Source organism: Phalangium opilio, unplaced genomic scaffold, assembly GCF_054372755.1.
Source record: "Phalangium opilio isolate 3A_F unplaced genomic scaffold, DU_Popi_V2 ptg000046l_1, whole genome shotgun sequence".
Taxonomy (NCBI): domain Eukaryota; kingdom Metazoa; phylum Arthropoda; class Arachnida; order Opiliones; family Phalangiidae; genus Phalangium; species Phalangium opilio.
The window spans coordinates 1,747,720-1,768,863 of record NW_028324169.1 but is presented as its reverse complement, the minus strand read 5'-3'; the positions used below and the strand labels follow the sequence as shown (position 1 = coordinate 1,768,863).

Below are 21,144 nucleotides of genomic sequence, written 5' to 3'. Positions count from 1 at the left end.
ATAAGCTGAATCTCTTCGAAAACTTTATCTTAACACGTATCTATGGTGTTGTGGTTATCACGTCTGCCTAACACGCGGAAGGTCGCAGGTTTGAGCGCTGGTAGGGACATGTTTTGACCATCGTGATTAGACATAATAATAAGGTAGATCTCTTCGAAAACTCACAAAAACCAAGTATCTATGGTGTAGTGGTTATCACGTCCGCCTAACACGCGGAAGGTGTCAGGTTCGAGCAATGATAGATACATGTTTTGACCATCGTGATTAGACATAGTAATAAGCTGAATCTCTTCGAAAACTTTATCTTAACACGTATCTATGGTGTTGTGGTTATCACGTCTGCCTAACACGCGGAAGGTCGCAGGTTTGAGCGCTGGTAGGGACATGTTTTGACCATCGTGATTAGACATAATAATAAGGTAAATCTCTTCGAAAACTCAGAATAACCAAGTATCTATGGTGTAGTGGTTATCACGTTCGCTTTTCACGCGGAAGGTCTCAGGTTCGAGCCCTGATAGATAAGTGTTTTGACCATCGTGATTAGACATAGTTATAAGCTAGATCTCTTCGAAAACTTTATATTAACACGTATCTATGGTGTAGTGGCTACCACGTCCGCCTAACACTCGGAAGGTCCCAGGTTCGAGCCCTGGTAGAAACATGTTTAGACCATCGTGATTTGACAAAATAAGAAGGTAGATCTCTTCGAAAACTCACAATAACCAAGTATCTATGGTGTAGTGGTTATCACGTCCGCCTAACACACGGAAGGTCCCAGGTTCGAGCCCTGGTAGGGACATGTTTTGACCATCGTGATTAGACATAATAATAAAGTAGATCTCTTCGAAAACTCCCAATAGCCAAGTATCTATGGTGTAGTGGTTATCACGTCCGCCTAACACGCGAAAGGTGTCAGGTTCGAGCCCTGATAGCTACATGTTATGACCATCGTGATTAGACATAGTAATAAGCTGGATCTCTTCGAAAACTTTATATTAACACGTATCTATGGTGTGGTGGATATCACGTCCGCCTAACACGCGGAAGGTCCCAGGTTCGAGCCCTGGTTGATACATGTTTTGACCATCGTGATTAGACATAATAATAAGGTAGATCTCTTCGAAAACTCACAATAACCAAGTATCTATGGTGTAGTGGTTATCACGTCCGCCTAACACGCGGAAGGTCCCAGGTTCAAGCCCTGGTAGGGACATGTTTGGACCATCGTGATTAGACATAATAATAGGGTAGATCTCTTCGAAAACTCACAATAACCAAGTATCTATGGTGCAGTGGTTATCACGTCCACCCAACACGCGGAAGGTGTCAGGTTCGAGCCCTGATAGATACATGTTTTGACCATCGTGATTAGACATAGTAATAAGCTAGATCTCTTCGAAAACTTAGAATAACCAAGTATCTATGTTGTAGTGGTTATCACGTCCGCCTAAGACGCGGAAGGTCTCAGGTTCGAGCCCTGATAGATTAGTGTTTTGACCATCGTGATTAGACATAGTTATAAGCTAGATCTCTTCGAAAACTTTATATTAACACGTATCTATTGTGTAGTAGTTATCACGTCCGCCTAACAAGCGGAAGGTCCCAGGTTCGAGCCCTGGTAGATACATGTTTTGACCATCGTGATTAGACATAATTATAAGTTAGATCTCTTCGAAAACTCACAATAGCCAAGTATCTATGGTGTAGTGGTTATCACGTCCGCCTAACACGCGCAAGGTGTCAGGTTCGAGCCCTGATAGTTACATGTTTTGACCATCGTGATTAGACATAATAATAAGGTAGATCTCTTCGAAAACTCCCAATAGCCAAGTATCTATGGTGTAGTGGTTATCACGTCCGCCTAACACGCGAAAGGTGTCAGGTTCGAGCCCTGATAGCTACATGTTATGACCATCGTGATTAGACATAGTAATAAGCTGGATCTCTTCGTAAACTTTATATTAACACGTATCTATGGTGTGGTGGTTATCACGTCCGCCTAACACACGGAAGGTCCCAGGTTCGAGCCCTGGTTGATACATGTTTTGACCATCGTGATTAGACATAATAATAAGGTAGATCTCTTCGAAAACTCACAATAACCAAGTATCTATGGTGTAGTGGTTATCACGTCCGCCTAACACGCGGAAGGTCCCAGGTTCAAGCCCTGGTAGGGACATGTTTGGACCATCGTGATTAGACATAATAATAGGGTAGATCTCTTCGAAAACTCACAATAACCAAGTATCTATGGTGCAGTGGTTATCACGTCCACCCAACACGCGGAAGGTATCAGGTTCGAGCCCTGATAGATACATGTTTTGACCATCGTGATTAGACATAGTAATAAGCTAGATCTCTTCGAAAACTTTATATTAACACGTATCTATTGTGTAGTAGTTATCACGTCTGCCTAACACGCGGAAGGTCCCAGGTTTGAGCGCTGGTAGGGACATGTTTTGACCATCGTGATTAGACATAATAATAAGGTAGATCTCTTCGAAAACTTAGAATAACCAAGTATCTATGTTGTAGTGGTTATCACGTCCGCCTAAGACGCGGAAGGTCTCAGGTTCGAGCCCTGATAGATTAGTGTTTTGACCATCGTGATTAGACATAGTTATAAGCTAGATCTCTTCGAAAACTTTATATTAACACGTATCTATTGTGTAGTAGTTATCACGTCCGCCTAACAAGCGGAAGGTCCCAGGTTCGAGCCCTGGTAGATACATGTTTTGACCATCGTGATTAGACATAATTATAAGTTAGATCTCTTCGAAAACTCACAATAGCCAAGTATCTATGGTGTAGTGGTTATCACGTCCGCCTAACACGCGCAAGGTGTCAGGTTCGAGCCCTGATAGTTACATGTTTTGACCATCGTGATTAGACATAATAATAAGGTAGATCTCTTCGAAAACTCACAATAACCAAGTATCTATGGTGTAGTGGTTATCACGTCCGCCTAACACGCGGAAGGTCCCAGGTTCGAGCCCTGGTAGATACATGTTTTGACCATCGTGATTAGACATAGTTATAAGCTAGATCTCTTCGAAAACTTTATATTAACACGTATCTATTGTGTAGTGGTTATCACGTCCGCCTAACACGCGCAAGGTGTCAGGTTCGAGCCCTGATAGATAAGTGTTTTGACCATCGTGATTAGACATAGTTATAAGCTAGATCTCTTCGAAAACTTTATATTAACACGTATCTATGGTGTAGTGGCTACCACGTCCGCCTAACACTCGGAAGGTCCCAGGTTCGAGCCCTGGTAGATACATGTTTAGACCATCGTGATTTGACAAAATAATAAGGTATATCTCTTCGAAAACTCACAATAAGCAAGTATGTATGGTGTGGTGGTTATCACGTCCGCCTAACACGCGGAAGGTCCCAGGTTCGAGCCCTGGTTGATACATGTTTTGACCATCGTGATTAGACATAATAATAAGGTAGATCTCTTCGAAAACTCACAATAGCCAAGTATCTATGGTGTAGTGGTTATCACGTCCGCCTAACACGCGCAAGGTGTCAGGTTCGAGCCCTGATAGTTACATGTTTTGACCATCGTGATTAGACATAATAATAAGGTAGATCTCTTCGAAAACTCACAATAACCAAGTATCTATGGTGTAGTGGTTATCACGTCCGCCTAACACGCGGAAGGTCCCAGGTTCAAGCCCTGGTAGGGACATGTTTGGACCATCGTGATTAGACATAATAATAGGGTAGATCTCTTCGAAAACTCACAATAACCAAGTATCTATGGTGCAGTGGTTATCACGTCCACCCAACACGCGGAAGGTGTCAGGTTCGAGCCCTGATAGATACATGTTTTGACCATCGTGATTAGACATAGTAATAAGCTAGATCTCTTCGAAAACTTTATATTAACACGTATCTATTGTGTAGTAGTTATCACGTCTGCCTAACACGCGGAAGGTCCCAGGTTTGAGCGCTGGTAGGGACATGTTTTGACCATCGTGATTAGACATAATAATAAGGTAGATCTCTTCGAAAACTTAGAATAACCAAGTATCTATGGTGCAGTGGTTATCACGTCCACCCAACACGCGGAAGGTGTCAGGTTCGAGCCCTGATAGATACATGTTTTGACCATCGTGATTAGACATAGTAATAAGCTAGATCTCTTCGAAAACTTAGAATAACCAAGTATCTATGTTGTAGTGGTTATCACGTCCGCCTAAGACGCGGAAGGTCTCAGGTTCGAGCCCTGATAGATTAGTGTTTTGACCATCGTGATTAGACATAGTTATAAGCTAGATCTCTTCGAAAACTTTATATTAACACGTATCTATTGTGTAGTAGTTATCACGTCCGCCTAACAAGCGGAAGGTCCCAGGTTCGAGCCCTGGTAGATACATGTTTTGACCATCGTGATTAGACATAATTATAAGTTAGATCTCTTCGAAAACTCACAATAGCCAAGTATCTATGGTGTAGTGGTTATCACGTCCGCCTAACACGCGCAAGGTGTCAGGTTCGAGCCCTGATAGTTACATGTTTTGACCATCGTGATTAGACATAATAATAAGGTAGATCTCTTCGAAAACTCCCAATAGCCAAGTATCTATGGTGTAGTGGTTATCACGTCCGCCTAACACGCGAAAGGTGTCAGGTTCGAGCCCTGATAGCTACATGTTATGACCATCGTGATTAGACATAGTAATAAGCTGGATCTCTTCGTAAACTTTATATTAACACGTATCTATGGTGTGGTGGTTATCACGTCCGCCTAACACGCGGAAGGTCCCAGGTTCGAGCCCTGGTTGATACATGTTTTGACCATCGTGATTAGACATAATAATAAGGTAGATCTCTTCGAAAACTCACAATAACCAAGTATCTATAGTGTAGTGGTTATCACGTCCGCCTAACACGCGGAAGGTCCCAGGTTCAAGCCCTGGTAGGGACATGTTTGGACCATCGTGATTAGACATAATAATAGGGTAGATCTCTTCGAAAACTCACAATAACCAAGTATCTATGGTGCAGTGGTTATCACGTCCACCCAACACGCGGAAGGTATCAGGTTCGAGCCCTGATAGATACATGTTTTGACCATCGTGATTAGATATAGTAATAAGCTAGATCTCTTCGAAAACTTTATATTAACACGTATCTATTGTGTAGTAGTTATCACGTCTGCCTAACACGCGGAAGGTCCCAGGTTTGAGCGCTGGTAGGGACATGTTTTGACCATCGTGATTAGACATAATAATAAGGTAGATCTCTTCGAAAACTTAGAATAACCAAGTATCTATGTTGTAGTGGTTATCACGTCCGCCTAAGACGCGGAAGGTCTCAGGTTCGAGCCCTGATAGATTAGTGTTTTGACCATCGTGATTAGACATAGTTATAAGCTAGATCTCTTCGAAAACTTTATATTAACACGTATCTATTGTGTAGTAGTTATCACGTCCGCCTAACAAGCGGAAGGTCCCAGGTTCGAGCCCTGGTAGATACATGTTTTGACCATCGTGATTAGACATAATTATAAGTTAGATCTCTTCGAAAACTCACAATAGCCAAGTATCTATGGTGTAGTGGTTATCACGTCCGCCTAACACGCGCAAGGTGTCAGGTTCGAGCCCTGATAGTTACATGTTTTGACCATCGTGATTAGACATAATAATAAGGTAGATCTCTTCGAAAACTCACAATAACCAAGTATCTATGGTGTAGTGGTTATCACGTCCGCCTAACACGCGGAAGGTCCCAGGTTCGAGCCCTGGTAGATACATGTTTTGACCATCGTGATTAGACATAGTTATAAGCTAGATCTCTTCGAAAACTTTATATTAACACGTATCTATTGTGTAGTGGTTATCACGTCCGCCTAACACGCGCAAGGTGTCAGGTTCGAGCCCTGATAGATAAGTGTTTTGACCATCGTGATTAGACATAGTTATAAGCTAGATCTCTTCGAAAACTTTATATTAACACGTATCTATGGTGTAGTGGCTACCACGTCCGCCTAACACTCGGAAGGTCCCAGGTTCGAGCCCTGGTAGATACATGTTTAGACCATCGTGATTTGACAAAATAATAAGGTATATCTCTTCGAAAACTCACAATAAGCAAGTATGTATGGTGTAGTGGTTATCACGTCCGCCTAACACACGGAAGGTCCCAGGTTTGAGCCCGAATAGCTACGTGTTATGACCATCGTGATTAGACATAGTAATAAGCTGGATCTCTTCGAAAACTCACAATAACCAAGTATCTATGGTGTAGTGGTTATCACGTCCGCCTAACACGCGGAAGGTCCCAGGTTCAAGCCCTGGTAGGGACATGTTTGGACCATCGTGATTAGACATAATAATAGGGTAGATCTCTTCGAAAACTCACAATAACCAAGTATCTATGGTGCAGTGGTTATCACGTCCACCCAACACGCGGAAGGTGTCAGGTTCGAGCCCTGATAGATACATGTTTTGACCATCGTGATTAGACATAGTAATAAGCTAGATCTCTTCGAAAACTTTATATTAACACGTATCTATTGTGTAGTAGTTATCACGTCTGCCTAACACGCGGAAGGTCCCAGGTTTGAGCGCTGGTAGGGACATGTTTTGACCATCGTGATTAGACATAATAATAAGGTAGATCTCTTCGAAAACTTAGAATAACCAAGTATCTATGTTGTAGTGGTTATCACGTCCGCCTAACACGCGGAAGGTCTCAGGTTCGAGCCCTGATAGATTAGTGTTTTGACCATCGTGATTAGACATAGTTATAAGCTAGATCTCTTCGAAAACTTTATATTAACACGTATCTATTGTGTAGTAGTTATCACGTCCGCCTAACAAGCGGAAGGTCCCAGGTTCGAGCCCTGGTAGATACATGTTTTGACCATCGTGATTAGACATAATTATAAGTTAGATCTCTTCGAAAACTCACAATAGCCAAGTATCTATGGTGAAGTGGTTATCACGCCCGCCTAACACGCGCAAGGTGTCAGGTTCGAGCCCTGATAGTTACATGTTTTGACCATCGTGATTAGACATAATAATAAGGTAGATCTCTTCGAAAACTCACAATAACCAAGTATCTATGGTGTAGTGGTTATCACGTCCGCCTAACACGCGGAAGGTCCCAGGTTCGAGCCCTGGTAGATACATGTTTTGACCATCGTGATTAGACATAGTTATAAGCTAGATCTCTTCGAAAACTTTATATTAACACGTATCTATTGTGTAGTGGTTATCACGTCCGCCTAACACGCGCAAGGTGTCAGGTTCGAGCCCTGATAGATAAGTGTTTTGACCATCGTGATTAGACATAGTTATAAGCTAGATCTCTTCGAAAACTTTATATTAACACGTATCTATGGTGTAGTGGCTACCACGTCCGCCTAACACTCGGAAGGTCCCAGGTTCGAGCCCTGGTAGATACATGTTTAGACCATCGTGATTTGACAAAATAATAAGGTATATCTCTTCGAAAACTCACAATAAGCAAGTATGTATGGTGTAGTGGTTATCACGTCCGCCTAACACACGGAAGGTCCCAGGTTTGAGCCCGAATAGCTACGTGTTATGACCATCGTGATTAGACATAGTAATAAGCTGGATCTCTTCGAAAACTCACAATAACCAAGTATCTATGGTGTAGTGGTTATCACGTCCGCCTAACACGCGGAAGGTCCCAGGTTCAAGCCCTGGTAGGGACATGTTTGGACCATCGTGATTAGACATAATAATAGGGTAGATCTCTTCGAAAACTCACAATAACCAAGTATCTATGGTGCAGTGGTTATCACGTCCACCCAACACGCGGAAGGTGTCAGGTTCGAGCCCTGATAGATACATGTTTTGACCATCGTGATTAGACATAGTAATAAGCTAGATCTCTTCGAAAACTTTATATTAACACGTATCTATTGTGTAGTAGTTATCACGTCTGCCTAACACGCGGAAGGTCCCAGGTTTGAGCGCTGGTAGGGACATGTTTTGACCATCGTGATTAGACATAATAATAAGGTAGATCTCTTCGAAAACTTAGAATAACCAAGTATCTATGTTGTAGTGGTTATCACGTCCGCCTAACACGCGGAAGGTCTCAGGTTCGAGCCCTGATAGATTAGTGTTTTGACCATCGTGATTAGACATAGTTATAAGCTAGATCTCTTCGAAAACTTTATATTAACACGTATCTATTGTGTAGTAGTTATCACGTCCGCCTAACAAGCGGAAGGTCCCAGGTTCGAGCCCTGGTAGATACATGTTTTGACCATCGTGATTAGACATAATTATAAGTTAGATCTCTTCGAAAACTCACAATAGCCAAGTATCTATGGTGAAGTGGTTATCACGCCCGCCTAACACGCGCAAGGTGTCAGGTTCGAGCCCTGATAGTTACATGTTTTGACCATCGTGATTAGACATAATAATAAGGTAGATCTCTTCGAAAACTCACAATAACCAAGTATCTATGGTGTAGTGGTTATCACGTCCGTCTAACACGCGGAAGGTCCCAGGTTCGAGCCCTGGTAGATACATGTTTTGACCATCGTGATTAGACATAGTTATAAGCTAGATCTCTTCGAAAACTTTATATTAACACGTATCTATTGTGTAGTGGTTATCACGTCCGCCTAACACACGCAAGGTGTCAGGTTCGAGCCCTGATAGATAAGTGTTTTGACCATCGTGATTAGACATAGTTATAAGCTAGATCTCTTCGAAAACTTTATATTAACACGTATCTATGGTGTAGTGGCTACCACGTCCGCCTAACACTCGGAAGGTCCCAGGTTCGAGCCCTGGTAGATACATGTTTAGACCATCGTGATTTGACAAAATAATAAGGTAGATCTCTTCGAAAACTCACAATAACCAAGTATCTATGGTGTAGTGGTTATCACGTCCGCCTAACACACGGAAGGTCCCAGGTTTGAGCGCTGGTAGATACATGTTTTGACCATCGTGATTAGACATAATAATAAGGTAGATCTCTTCGAAAACTCATAATAACCAAGTATATATGATGTAGTGGTTATCACGTCCGTCTTACACGCGGAAGGTGTCAGGTTCGAGCCCTGATAGATACATGTTTTGACCATCGTGATTAGACATAGTTATAAGCTAGATCTCTTCGAAAACCTTATATTAACACGTATCTATGGTGTAGTTGTTATCACGTCTGCCTAAAGCGCGGAAGGTCCCAGGTTTGAGCGCTGGTAGGGACATGTTTTGACCATCGTGATTAGACATAATAATAAGGTAGATCTCTTCGAAAACTTACAATAGCCAAGTATCTATGGTGTAGTGGTTAATACGTCCGCCTAACACGCGGAAGGTGTCAGGTTCGAACCCTGATAGATACATGTTTTGACCATCGTGATTAGGCATAGTAATAAGCTGGATCTCTTCGAAAACTTTATATTAACCCGTATCTATTGTGTAGTAGTTATCACGTCCGCCAAGCACGCGGAAGGTCCCAGGTTCGAGCCCTGGTAGATACATGTTTTGACCATCGTGATTAGACATAATAATAAGGTAGATCTCTTCGAAAACTCACAATAACCAAGTATCTATGGTGTAGTGGTTATCACGTCCGCCTAACACGCGGAAGGTGTCAGGTTCGAGCCTTGATAGATACATGTTTTGACCATCGTGATTAGACATAGTAATAAGCTTGATCTCTTCGGAAACTTTATATTAACACGTATCTATTGTGTAGTAGTTATCACGTCCGCCAAACACGCGGAAGGTCCCAGGTTCGAGCCATGGTAGATACATGTTTTGACCATCGTGACTAGACATAATAATAAGGTAGATCTCTTCAAAACTCACAATAGCCAAGTATCTATGGTGTAGTGGTTATCACGTCCGCCTAACACGCGCAAGGTGTCAGGTTCGAGCCCTGATAGTTACATGTTTTGACCATCGTGATTAGACATAATAATAAGGTAGATCTCTTCGAAAACTCACAATAACCAAGTATCTATGGTGTAGTGGTTATCACGTCCGCCTAACACGCGGAAGGTCCCAGGTTCGAGCCCTGGTAGATACATGTTTTGACCATCGTGATTAGACATAGTTATAAGCTAGATCTCTTCGAAAACTTTATATTAACACGTATCTATTGTGTAGTGGTTATCACGTCCGCCTAACACGCGCAAGGTGCCAGGTTCGAGCCCTGATAGCTACATGTTATGACCATCGTGATTAGACATAGTAATAAGCTGGATCTCTTCGAAAACTTTATATTAACACGTATCTATGGTGTGGTGGTTATCACGTCCGCCTAACACGCGGAAGGTCCCAGGTTCGAGCCCTGGTTGATACATGTTTTGACCATCGTGATTAGACATAATAATAAGGTAGATCTCTTCGAAAACTCACAATAGCCAAGTATCTATGGTGTAGTGGTTATCACGTCCGCCTAACACGCGCAAGGTGTCAGGTTCGAGCCCTGATAGTTACATGTTTTGACCATCGTGATTAGACATAATAATAAGGTAGATCTCTTCGAAAACTCACAATAACCAAGTATCTATGGTGTAGTGGTTATCACGTCCGCCTAACACGCGGAAGGTCCCAGGTTCGAGCCCTGGTAGATACATGTTTTGACCATCGTGATTAGACATAGTTATAAGCTAGATCTCTTCGAAAACTTTATATTAACACGTATCTATTGTGTAGTGGTTATCACGTCCGCCTAACACGCGCAAGGTGTCAGGTTCGAGCCCTGATAGATAAGTGTTTTGACCATCGTGATTAGACATAGTTATAAGCTAGATCTCTTCGAAAACTTTATATTAACACGTATCTATGGTGTAGTGGCTAACACGTCCGCCTAACACTCGGAAGGTCCCAGGTTCGAGCCCTGGTAGATACATGTTTAGACCATCGTGATTTGACAAAATAATAAGGTATATCTCTTCGAAAACTCACAATAAGCAAGTATCTATGGTGTAGTGGTTATCACGTCCGCCTAACACACGGAAGGTCCCAGGTTTGAGCCCTGATAGCTACATGTTATGACCATCGTGATTAGACATAGTAATAAGCTGGATCTCTTCGAAAACTTTATATTAACACGTATCTATGGTGTGGTGGTTATCACGTCCGCCTAACACGCGGAAGGTCCCAGTTTCGAGCCCTGGTTGATACATGTTTTGACCATCGTGATTAGACATAATAATAAGGTAGATCTCTTCGAAAACTCACAATAACCAAGTATCTATGGTGTAGTGGTTATCACGTCCGCCTAACACGCGGAAGGTCCCAGGTTCAAGCCCTGGTAGGGACATGTTTGGACCATCGTGTTTAGACATAGTAATAAGCTGGATCTCTTCGAAAACTTTATATTAATACGTATCTATGGTGTAGTGGTTATCACGTCCGCCTAACACGCGGAAGGTCCCAGGTTCGAGCCCTGGTAGATACATGTTTTGACCATCGTGATTAGACATAGTTATAAGCTAGATCTCTTCGAAAACTTTATATTAACACGTATCTATTGTGTAGTGGTTATCACGTCCGCCTAACACGCGCAAGGTGTCAGGTTCGAGCCCTGATAGATAAGTGTTTTGACCATCGTGATTAGACATAGTTATAAGCTAGATCTCTTCGAAAACTTTATATTAACACGTATCTATGGTGTAGTGGCTACCACGTCCGCCTAACACTCGGAAGGTCCCAGGTTCGAGCCCTGGTAGATACATGTTTAGACCATCGTGATTTGACAAAATAATAAGGTATATCTCTTCGAAAACTCACAATAAGCAAGTATCTATGGTGTAGTGGTTATCACGTCCGCCTAACACACGGAAGGTCCCAGGTTTGAGCCCTGATAGCTACATGTTATGACCATCGTGATTAGACATAGTAATAAGCTGGATCTCTTCGAAAACTTTATATTAACACGTATCTATGGTGTGGTGGTTATCACGTCCGCCTAACACGCGGAAGGTCCCAGGTTCGAGCCCTGGTTGATACATGTTTTGACCATCGTGATTAGACATAATAATAAGGTAGATCTCTTCGAAAACTCACAATAACCAAGTATCTATGGTGTAGTGGTTATCACGTCCGCCTAACACGCGGAAGGTCCCAGGTTCAAGCCCTGGTAGGGACATGTTTGGACCATCGTGATTAGACATAATAATAGGGTAGATCTCTTCGAAAACTCACAATAACCAAGTATCTATGGTGCAGTGGTTATCACGTCCACCCAACACGCGGAAGGTGTCAGGTTCGAGCCCTGATAGATACATGTTTTGACCATCGTGATTAGACATAGTAATAAGCTAGATCTCTTCGAAAACTTTATATTAACACGTATCTATTGTGTAGTAGTTATCACGTCTGCCTAACACGCGGAAGGTCCCAGGTTTGAGCGCTGGTAGGGACATGTTTTGACCATCGTGATTAGACATAATAATAAGGTAGATCTCTTCGAAAACTTAGAATAACCAAGTATCTATGTTGTAGTGGTTATCACGTCCGCCTAACACGCGGAAGGTCTCAGGTTCGAGCCCTGATAGATTAGTGTTTTGACCATCGTGATTAGACATAGTTATAAGCTAGATCTCTTCGAAAACTTTACATTAACACGTATCTATTGTGTAGTAGTTATCACGTCCGCCTAACAAGCGGAAGGGCCCAGGTTCGAGCCCTGGTAGATACATGTTTTGACCATCGTGATTAGACATAATTATAAGTTAGATCTCTTCGAAAACTCACAATAGCCAAGTATCTATGGTGAAGTGGTTATCACGCCCGCCTAACACGCGCAAGGTGTCAGGTTCGAGCCCTGATAGTTACATGTTTTGACCATCGTGATTAGACATAATAATAAGGTAGATCTCTTCGAAAACTCACAATAACCAAGTATCTATGGTGTAGTGGTTATCACGTCCGCCTAACACGCGGAAGGTCCCAGGTTCGAGCCCTGGTAGATACATGTTTTGACCATCGTGATTAGACATAGTTATAAGCTAGATCTCTTCGAAAACTTTATATTAACACGTATCTATTGTGTAGTGGTTATCACGTCCGCCTAACACACGCAAGGTGTCAGGTTCGAGCCCTGATAGATAAGTGTTTTGACCATCGTGATTAGACATAGTTATAAGCTAGATCTCTTCGAAAACTTTATATTAACACGTATCTATGGTGTAGTGGCTACCACGTCCGCCTAACACTCGGAAGGTCCCAGGTTCGAGCCCTGGTAGATACATGTTTAGACCATCGTGATTTGACAAAATAATAAGGTAGATCTCTTCGAAAACTCACAATAACCAAGTATCTATGGTGTAGTGGTTATCACGTCCGCCTAACACACGGAAGGTCCCAGGTTTGAGCGCTGGTAGATACATGTTTTGACCATCGTGATTAGACATAATAATAAGGTAGATCTCTTCGAAAACTCATAATAACCAAGTATATATGATGTAGTGGTTATCACGTCCGTCTTACACGCGGAAGGTGTCAGGTTCGAGCCCTGATAGATACATGTTTTGACCATCGTGATTAGACATAGTTATAAGCTAGATCTCTTCGAAAACCTTATATTAACACGTATCTATGGTGTAGTTGTTATCACGTCTGCCTAAAGCGCGGAAGGTCCCAGGTTTGAGCGCTGGTAGGGACATGTTTTGACCATCGTGATTAGACATAATAATAAGGTAGATCTCTTCGAAAACTTACAATAGCCAAGTATCTATGGTGTAGTGGTTATCACGTCCGCCTAACACGCGGAAGGTGTCAGGTTCGAACCCTGATAGATACATGTTTTGACCATCGTGATTAGGCATAGTAATAAGCTGGATCTCTTCGAAAACTTTATATTAACACGTATCTATGGTGTGGTGGTTATCACGTCCGCCTAACTCGCGGATGGTCGCAGGTTCGAGCCCTGGTTGATACATGTTTTGACCATCGTGATTAGACATAATAATAAGGTAGATCTCTTCGAAAACTCATAATAACCAAGTATATATGATGTAGTGGTTATCACGTCCGCCTAACACGCGGAAGGTGTCAGGTTCGAGCCCTGATAGATACATGTTTTGACCAACGTGATTAGACATAGTTATAAGCTAGATCTCTTCGAAAACTTTATATTAACACGTATCTATGGTGTAGTGGCTACCACGTCCCTCTAACACAAGGAAGGTCCCAGGTTCGAGCCCTGGTAGGGACATGTTTTGACCATCGTGATTAGACATAATAATAAGGTAGATCTCTTCGAAAACTCACAATAATCAAGTATCTATGGTGTAGTGGTTATCACGTCCGCCTAACAGGCGGAAGGTCCCAGGTTCGAGCCCTGGTAAGGACGTGTTTGGACCATCGTGATTAGACATAATAATAGGGTAGATCTCTTCGAAAACTCACAATGACCAAGTAACTATGGTGTAGTGGTTATCACGTCCGCCTAACACGCGGAAGGTTTCAGGTGCGAGCCCTGATAGATACATGTTTTGACCATCGTGATTAGACATAGTAATAAGCTAGATCTCTTCGAAAACTTTATATTAACCCGTATCTATTGTGTAGTAGTTATCACGTCCGCCAAGCACGCGGAAGGTCCCAGGTTCGAGCCCTGGTAGATACATGTTTTGACCATCGTGATTAGACATAATAATAAGGTAGATCTCTTCGAAAACTCGCAATAACCAAGTATCTATGGTGTAGTGGTTATCACGTCCGCCTAACACGCGGAAGGTGTCAGGTTCGAGCCTTGATAGATACATGTTTTGACCATCGTGATTAGACATAGTAATAAGCTTGATCTCTTCGGAAACTTTATATTAACACGTATCTATTGTGTAGTAGTTATCACGTCCGCCAAACACGCGGAAGGTCCCAGGTTCGAGCCATGGTAGATACATGTTTTGACCATCGTGATTAGACATAATAATAAGGTAGATCTCTTCAAAACTCACAATAGCCAAGTATCTATGGTGTAGTGGTTATCACGTCCGCCTAACACGCGCAAGGTGTCAGGTTCGAGCCCTGATAGATTCATGCTTTGACCATCGTGATTAGACATAGTAATAAGGTAGATCTCTTCGAAAACTCACAATAGCCAAGTATCTATGGTGTAGTGGTTATCACGTCCGCCTAACACGCGGAAGGTGTCAGGTTTGAGCCCTGATAGATACATGTTTTGACCATCGTGATTAGACATAGTAATAAGCTTGATCTCTTCGAAAATTTTATATTAACACGTATCTATTGTGTAGTAGTTATCACGTCCGCCAAACACGCGGAAGGTCCCAGGTTCGAGCCCTGGTAGATACATGTTTTGACCATCGTGATTAGACATAATAATAAGGTAGATCTCTTCGAAAACTCAGAATAGCCAAGTATCTATGGTGTAGTGGTTATCACGTCCGCCTAACACGCGCAAGGTGTCAGGTTCGAGCCCTGATAGATTCATGCTTTGACCATCGAGATTAGACATAGTAATAAGGTAGATCTCTTCGAAAACTCACAATAGCAAAGTATCTATGGTGTGGTGGTTATCACGTCCGCCTAACTCGCGGAAGGTCCCAGGTTCGAACCCTGGTAGATACATGTTTTGACCATCGTGATTAGACATAATAATAAGGTAGATCTCTTCGAAAACTCATAATAACCAAGTATATATGATGTAGTGGTTATCACGTTCGCCTAACACGCGGAAGGTGTCAGGTTCGAGCCCTGATAGATACATGTTTTGACCAACGTGATTAGACATAGTTATAAGCTAGATCTCTTCGAAAACTTTATATTAACACGTATCTATGGTGTAGTGGCTACCACGTCCCTCTAACACGCGGAAAGTCCCAGGTTCGAGCCCTGGTAGGGACATGATTTGACCATCGTGATTAGACATAATAATAAGGTAGATCTCTTCGAAAACTCACAATAATCAAGTATCTATGGTGTAGTGGTTATCACGTCCGCCTAACACGCGGAAGGTCCCAGGTTCGAGCCCTGGTAGGGACGTGTTTGGACCATCGTGATTAGACATAATAATAGGGTAGATCTCTTCGAAAACTCACAATGACCAAGTATCTATGGTGTAGTGGTTATCACGTCCGCCTAACACGCGGAAGGTTTCAGGTGCGAGCCCTGATAGATACAAGTTTTGACCATCGTGATTAGACATAGTAATAAGCTAGATCTCTTCGAAAACTTTATATTAACACGTATCTATTGTGTAGTAGTTATCACGTCCGCCAAGCACGCGGAAGGTCCCAGGTTCGAGCCCTGGTAGATACATGTTTTGACCATCGTGATTAGACATAATAATAAGGTAGATCTCTTCGAAAACTCACAATAACCAAGTATCTATGGTGTAGTGGTTATCACGTCCGCCTAACACGCGGAAGGTGTCAGGTTCGAGCCCTGATAAATATATGTTTTGACCATCGTGATGAAACATAGCAATAAGCTTGATCTCTTCGAAAACTTTATATTAACACGTATCTATTGTGTAGTAGTTATCACGTCCGCCAAACACGCGGAAGGTCCCAGGTTCGAGCCCTGGTAGATACATGTTTTGACCATCGTGATTAGACATAATAATAAGGTAGATCTCTTCGAAAACTCACAATAACCAATTATCTATTGTGTAGTGGTTATCACGTCCGCCTAACACGCGGAAAGTGTCAGGTTTGAGCCCTGATAGATACATGTTTTACCATCGTGATTAGACATAGTAATAAGCTGGATCTCTTCGAAAACTTTATATTAACACGTATCTAAGGTGTGGTGGTTATCACGTCCGCCTAACTCGCGGAAGGTCCCAGGTTCGAGCCCTGGTAGATACATGTTTTGACCATCGTGAATAGACATAATAATAAGGTAGATCTCTTCGAAAACTTTATATTAACAAGTATCTATAGTGCAGTGGCTACCACGTCCCTCTAACACGCGGAAGGTCCCAGGTTCGAGCCCTGGTAGGGACATGTTTTGACCATCGTGATTAGACATAATAATAAGGTAGATCTCTTCGAAAACTTAGAATAACCAAGTATCTATGTTGTAGTGGTTATCACGTCCGCCTAAGACGCGGAAGGTCTCAGGTTCGAGCCCTGATAGATTAGTGTTTTGACCATCGTGATTAGACATAGTTATAAGCTAGATCTCTTCGAAAACTTTATATTAACACGTATCTATTGTGTAGTAGTTATCACGTCCGCCTAACAAGCGGAAGGTCCCAGGTTCGAGCCCTGGTAGATACATGTTTTGACCATCGTGATTAGACATAATTATAAGTTAGATCTCTTCGAAAACTCACAATAGCCAAGTATCTATGGTGTAGTGGTTATCACGTCCGCCTAACACGCGCAAGGTGTCAGGTTCGAGCCCTGATAGTTACATGTTTTGACCATCGTGATTAGACATAATAATAAGGTAGATCTCTTCGAAAACTCACAATAACCAAGTATCTATGGTGTAGTGGTTATCACGTCCGCCTAACACGCGGAAGGTCCCAGGTTCGAGCCCTGGTAGATACATGTTTTGACCATCGTGATTAGACATAGTTATAAGCTAGATCTCTTCGAAAACTTTATATTAACACGTATCTATTGTGTAGTGGTTATCACGTCCGCCTAACACGCGCAAGGTGTCAGGTTCGAGCCCTGATAGATAAGTGTTTTGACCATCGTGATTAGACATAGTTATAAGCTAGATCTCTTCGAAAACTTTATATTAACACGTATCTATGGTGTAGTGGCTACCACGTCCGCCTAACACTCGGAAGGTCCCAGGTTCGAGCCCTGGTAGATACATGTTTAGACCATCGTGATTTGACAAAATAATAAGGTATATCTCTTCGAAAACTCACAATAACCAAGTATCTATGGTGTAGTGGTTATCACGTCCGCCTAACACACGGAAGGTCCCAGGTTTGAGCCCTGATAGCTTCATGTTATGACCATCGTGATTAGACATAGTAATAAGCTGGATCTCTTCGAAAACTTTATATTAACACGTATCTGTGGTGTGGTGGTTATCACGTCCGCCTAACACGCGGAAGGTCCCAGGTTCGAGCCCTGGTTGATACATGTTTTGACCATCGTGATTAGACATAATAATAAGGTAGATCTCTTCGAAAACTCACAATAGCCAAGTATCTATGGTGTAGTGGTTATCACGTCCGCCTAACACGCGCAAGGTGTCAGGTTCGAGCCCTGATAGTTACATGTTTTGACCATCGTGATTTGACAAAATAATAAGGTATATCTCTTCGAAAACTCACAATAACCAAGTATCTATGGTGTAGTGGTTATCACGTCCGCCTAACACACGGAAGGTCCCAGGTTTGAGCCCTGATAGCTACATGTTATGACCATCGTGATTAGACATAGTAATAAGCTGGATCTCTTCGAAAACTTTATATTAACACGTATCTATGGTGTGGTGGTTATCACGTCCGCCTAACACGCGGAAGGTCCCAGGTTCGAGCCCTGGTTGATACATGTTTTGACCATCGTGATTAGACATAATAATAAGGTAGATCTCTTCGAAAACTCACAATAACCAAGTATCTATGGTGTAGTGGTTATCACGTCCGCCTAACACGCGGAAGGTCCCAGGTTCAAGCCCTGGTAGGGACATGTTTGGACCATCGTGATTAGACATAATAATAGGGTAGATCTCTTCGAAAACTCACAATAACCAAGTATCTATGGTGCAGTGGTTATCACGTCCACCCAACACGCGGAAGGTGTCAGGTTCGAGCCCTGATAGATACATGTTTTGACCATCGTGATTAGACATAGTAATAAGCTAGATCTCTTCGAAAACTTTATATTAACACGTATCTATTGTGTAGTAGTTATCACGTCTGCCTAACACGCGGAAGGTCCCAGGTTTGAGCGCTGGTAGGGACATGTTTTGACCATCGTGATTAGACATAATAATAAGGTAGATCTCTTCGAAAACTTAGAATAACCAAGTATCTATGTTGTAGTGGTTATCACGTCCGCCTAACACGCGGAAGGTCTCAGGTTCGAGCCCTGATAGATTAGTGTTTTGACCATCGTGATTAGACATAGTTATAAGCTAGATCTCTTCGAAAACTTTATATTAACACGTATCTATTGTGTAGTAGTTATGACGTCCGCCTAGCAAGCGGAAGGTCCCAGGTTCGAGCCCTGGTAGATACATGTTTTGACCATCGTGATTAGACATAATTATAAGTTAGATCTCTTCGAAAACTCACAATAGCCAAGTATCTATGGTGTAGTGGTTATCACGTCCGCCTAACACGCGCAAGGTGTCAGGTTCGAGCCCTGATAGTTACATGTTTTGACCATCGTGATTAGACATAATAATAAGGTAGATCTCTTCGAAAACTCACAATAACCAAGTATCTATGGTGTAGTGGTTATCACGTCCGCCTAACACGCGGAAGGTCCCAGGTTCGAGCCCTGGTAGATACATGTTTTGACCATCGTGATTAGACATAGTTATAAGCTAGATCTCTTCGAAAACTTTATATTAAAACGTATCTTTTGTGTAGTGGTTATCACGTCCGCCTAACACACGCAAGGTGTCAGGTTCGAGCCCAGATAGATAAGTGTTTTGACCATCGTGATTAGACATAGTTATAAGCTAGATCTCTTCCAAAAATTTATATTAACATGTATCTATGGTGTAGTGGCTACCACGTCCGCCTAACACTCGGAAGGTCCCAGGTTCGAGCCCTGGTAGATACATGTTTAGACCATCGTGATTTGACAAAATAATAAGGTAGATCTCTTCGAAAACTCACAATAACCAAGTATCTATTGTGTAGTGGTTATCACGTCCGCCTAACACACGGAAGGTCCCAGGTTTGAGCGCTGGTAGATACATGTTTTGACCATCGTGATTAGACATAATAATAAGGTAGATCTCTTCGAAAACTCATAATAACCAAGTATATATGATGTAGTGGTTATCACATCCGTCTTACACGCGGAAGGTGTCAGGTTCGAGCCCTGATAGATACATGTTTTGACCATCGTGATTAGACATAGTTATAAGCTAGATCTCTTCGAAAACTTTATATTAACACGTATCTATGGTGTAGTGGCTACCACGTCCGCCTAACACGCGGAAGGTCCCAGGTTCGAACCCTGGTAGGGACATGTTTTGACCATCGTGATTAGACATAATAATAAGGTAGATCTCTTCGAAATCTCCCAATAGCCAAGTATATATGGTGTAGTGGTTATCACGTCCGCCTAACACGCGAAAGGTGTCAGGTTCGAGCCGTGATAGATACATGTTTGGACCATCGTGATTAGACATAGTAATAAGCTGGATCTCTTCGAAAACCTTATATTAACACGTATCTATGGTGTAGTTGTTATCACGTCTGCCTAACGCGCGGAAGGTCCCAGGTTTGAGCGCTGGTAGGGACATGTTTTGACCATCGTGATTAGACATAATAATAAGGTAGATCTCTTCGAAAACTTACAATAGCCAAGTATCTATGGTGTAGTGGTTATCACGTCCGCCTAACACGCGGAAGGTGTCAGGTTCGAACCCTGATAGATACATGTTTTGACCATCGTGATTAGACATAGTAATAAGCTGGATCTCTTCGAAAACTTTATATTAACACGTATCTATGGTGTGGTGGTTATCACGTCCGCCTAACTCGCGGATGGTCGCAGGTTCGAGCCCTGGTTGATACATGTTTTGACCATCGTGATTAGACATAATAATAAGGTAGATCTCTTCGAAAACTCATAATAACCAAGTATATATGATGTAGTGGTTATCACGTCCGCCTAACACGCGGAAGGTGTCAGGTTCGAGCCCTGATAGATACATGTTTTGACCAACGTGATTAGACATAGTTATAAGCTAGATCTCTTCGAAAACTTTATATTAACACGTATCTATGGTGTAGTGGCTACCACGTCCCTCTAACACGCGGAAGGTCCCAGGTTCGAGCCCTGGTAGGGACATGTTTTGACCATCGTGATTAGACATAATAATAAGGTTGATCTCTTCGAAAACTCACAATAATCAAGTATCTATGGTGTAGTGGTTATCACGTCCGCCTAACACGCGGAAGGTCCCAGGTTCGAGCCCTGGTAAGGACGTGTTTGGACCATCGTGATTAGACATAATAATAGGGTAGATCTCTTCGAAAACTCACAATGAC

General features: G+C 42.4%; 30 non-coding genes across 30 annotated transcripts; all 30 read left to right on the top strand.

The window, feature by feature from the left end:
- Positions 1 to 1,140: 1,140 nt before the first annotated feature.
- On the top strand, positions 1,141 to 1,213 carry TRNAV-AAC (transfer RNA valine (anticodon AAC)). The gene has a single exon. It is a non-coding gene; the product is annotated as a tRNA-Val (tRNA).
- Positions 1,214 to 2,106: 893 nt separating this feature from the next.
- On the top strand, positions 2,107 to 2,179 carry TRNAV-AAC (transfer RNA valine (anticodon AAC)). Its single transcript has one exon. It is a non-coding gene; the product is annotated as a tRNA-Val (tRNA).
- A 755-nt stretch (positions 2,180 to 2,934) lies between these two features.
- TRNAV-AAC (transfer RNA valine (anticodon AAC)) lies at positions 2,935 to 3,007 on the top strand. The gene has a single exon. It is a non-coding gene; the product is annotated as a tRNA-Val (tRNA).
- Positions 3,008 to 3,624: 617 nt separating this feature from the next.
- Positions 3,625 to 3,697, top strand: TRNAV-AAC (transfer RNA valine (anticodon AAC)). Its single transcript has one exon. It is a non-coding gene; the product is annotated as a tRNA-Val (tRNA).
- A 1,031-nt stretch (positions 3,698 to 4,728) lies between these two features.
- Positions 4,729 to 4,801, top strand: TRNAV-AAC (transfer RNA valine (anticodon AAC)). Its single transcript has one exon. It is a non-coding gene; the product is annotated as a tRNA-Val (tRNA).
- A 65-nt stretch (positions 4,802 to 4,866) lies between these two features.
- On the top strand, positions 4,867 to 4,939 carry TRNAV-AAC (transfer RNA valine (anticodon AAC)). Its single transcript has one exon. It is a non-coding gene; the product is annotated as a tRNA-Val (tRNA).
- A 755-nt stretch (positions 4,940 to 5,694) lies between these two features.
- TRNAV-AAC (transfer RNA valine (anticodon AAC)) lies at positions 5,695 to 5,767 on the top strand. Its single transcript has one exon. It is a non-coding gene; the product is annotated as a tRNA-Val (tRNA).
- A 479-nt stretch (positions 5,768 to 6,246) lies between these two features.
- TRNAV-AAC (transfer RNA valine (anticodon AAC)) lies at positions 6,247 to 6,319 on the top strand. The gene has a single exon. It is a non-coding gene; the product is annotated as a tRNA-Val (tRNA).
- A 755-nt stretch (positions 6,320 to 7,074) lies between these two features.
- TRNAV-AAC (transfer RNA valine (anticodon AAC)) lies at positions 7,075 to 7,147 on the top strand. Its single transcript has one exon. It is a non-coding gene; the product is annotated as a tRNA-Val (tRNA).
- Positions 7,148 to 7,626: 479 nt separating this feature from the next.
- On the top strand, positions 7,627 to 7,699 carry TRNAV-AAC (transfer RNA valine (anticodon AAC)). Its single transcript has one exon. It is a non-coding gene; the product is annotated as a tRNA-Val (tRNA).
- Positions 7,700 to 8,454: 755 nt separating this feature from the next.
- On the top strand, positions 8,455 to 8,527 carry TRNAV-AAC (transfer RNA valine (anticodon AAC)). Its single transcript has one exon. It is a non-coding gene; the product is annotated as a tRNA-Val (tRNA).
- An 893-nt stretch (positions 8,528 to 9,420) lies between these two features.
- TRNAA-AGC (transfer RNA alanine (anticodon AGC)) lies at positions 9,421 to 9,493 on the top strand. The gene has a single exon. It is a non-coding gene; the product is annotated as a tRNA-Ala (tRNA).
- A 478-nt stretch (positions 9,494 to 9,971) lies between these two features.
- Positions 9,972 to 10,044, top strand: TRNAV-AAC (transfer RNA valine (anticodon AAC)). Its single transcript has one exon. It is a non-coding gene; the product is annotated as a tRNA-Val (tRNA).
- Positions 10,045 to 10,247: 203 nt separating this feature from the next.
- Positions 10,248 to 10,320, top strand: TRNAV-AAC (transfer RNA valine (anticodon AAC)). The gene has a single exon. It is a non-coding gene; the product is annotated as a tRNA-Val (tRNA).
- A 203-nt stretch (positions 10,321 to 10,523) lies between these two features.
- On the top strand, positions 10,524 to 10,596 carry TRNAV-AAC (transfer RNA valine (anticodon AAC)). The gene has a single exon. It is a non-coding gene; the product is annotated as a tRNA-Val (tRNA).
- Positions 10,597 to 11,213: 617 nt separating this feature from the next.
- On the top strand, positions 11,214 to 11,286 carry TRNAV-AAC (transfer RNA valine (anticodon AAC)). Its single transcript has one exon. It is a non-coding gene; the product is annotated as a tRNA-Val (tRNA).
- A 65-nt stretch (positions 11,287 to 11,351) lies between these two features.
- Positions 11,352 to 11,424, top strand: TRNAV-AAC (transfer RNA valine (anticodon AAC)). Its single transcript has one exon. It is a non-coding gene; the product is annotated as a tRNA-Val (tRNA).
- Positions 11,425 to 11,903: 479 nt separating this feature from the next.
- TRNAV-AAC (transfer RNA valine (anticodon AAC)) lies at positions 11,904 to 11,976 on the top strand. The gene has a single exon. It is a non-coding gene; the product is annotated as a tRNA-Val (tRNA).
- A 65-nt stretch (positions 11,977 to 12,041) lies between these two features.
- Positions 12,042 to 12,114, top strand: TRNAV-AAC (transfer RNA valine (anticodon AAC)). Its single transcript has one exon. It is a non-coding gene; the product is annotated as a tRNA-Val (tRNA).
- Positions 12,115 to 12,869: 755 nt separating this feature from the next.
- Positions 12,870 to 12,942, top strand: TRNAV-AAC (transfer RNA valine (anticodon AAC)). The gene has a single exon. It is a non-coding gene; the product is annotated as a tRNA-Val (tRNA).
- A 755-nt stretch (positions 12,943 to 13,697) lies between these two features.
- Positions 13,698 to 13,770, top strand: TRNAV-AAC (transfer RNA valine (anticodon AAC)). The gene has a single exon. It is a non-coding gene; the product is annotated as a tRNA-Val (tRNA).
- A 755-nt stretch (positions 13,771 to 14,525) lies between these two features.
- Positions 14,526 to 14,598, top strand: TRNAA-AGC (transfer RNA alanine (anticodon AGC)). Its single transcript has one exon. It is a non-coding gene; the product is annotated as a tRNA-Ala (tRNA).
- A 1,306-nt stretch (positions 14,599 to 15,904) lies between these two features.
- On the top strand, positions 15,905 to 15,977 carry TRNAV-AAC (transfer RNA valine (anticodon AAC)). The gene has a single exon. It is a non-coding gene; the product is annotated as a tRNA-Val (tRNA).
- Positions 15,978 to 16,180: 203 nt separating this feature from the next.
- On the top strand, positions 16,181 to 16,253 carry TRNAA-AGC (transfer RNA alanine (anticodon AGC)). Its single transcript has one exon. It is a non-coding gene; the product is annotated as a tRNA-Ala (tRNA).
- Positions 16,254 to 17,421: 1,168 nt separating this feature from the next.
- Positions 17,422 to 17,494, top strand: TRNAV-AAC (transfer RNA valine (anticodon AAC)). The gene has a single exon. It is a non-coding gene; the product is annotated as a tRNA-Val (tRNA).
- An 893-nt stretch (positions 17,495 to 18,387) lies between these two features.
- TRNAV-AAC (transfer RNA valine (anticodon AAC)) lies at positions 18,388 to 18,460 on the top strand. The gene has a single exon. It is a non-coding gene; the product is annotated as a tRNA-Val (tRNA).
- Positions 18,461 to 18,525: 65 nt separating this feature from the next.
- Positions 18,526 to 18,598, top strand: TRNAV-AAC (transfer RNA valine (anticodon AAC)). Its single transcript has one exon. It is a non-coding gene; the product is annotated as a tRNA-Val (tRNA).
- Positions 18,599 to 19,077: 479 nt separating this feature from the next.
- On the top strand, positions 19,078 to 19,150 carry TRNAA-AGC (transfer RNA alanine (anticodon AGC)). Its single transcript has one exon. It is a non-coding gene; the product is annotated as a tRNA-Ala (tRNA).
- A 203-nt stretch (positions 19,151 to 19,353) lies between these two features.
- TRNAV-AAC (transfer RNA valine (anticodon AAC)) lies at positions 19,354 to 19,426 on the top strand. The gene has a single exon. It is a non-coding gene; the product is annotated as a tRNA-Val (tRNA).
- A 1,031-nt stretch (positions 19,427 to 20,457) lies between these two features.
- TRNAV-AAC (transfer RNA valine (anticodon AAC)) lies at positions 20,458 to 20,530 on the top strand. The gene has a single exon. It is a non-coding gene; the product is annotated as a tRNA-Val (tRNA).
- The last annotated feature ends 614 nt before the right edge of the window (positions 20,531 to 21,144 follow it).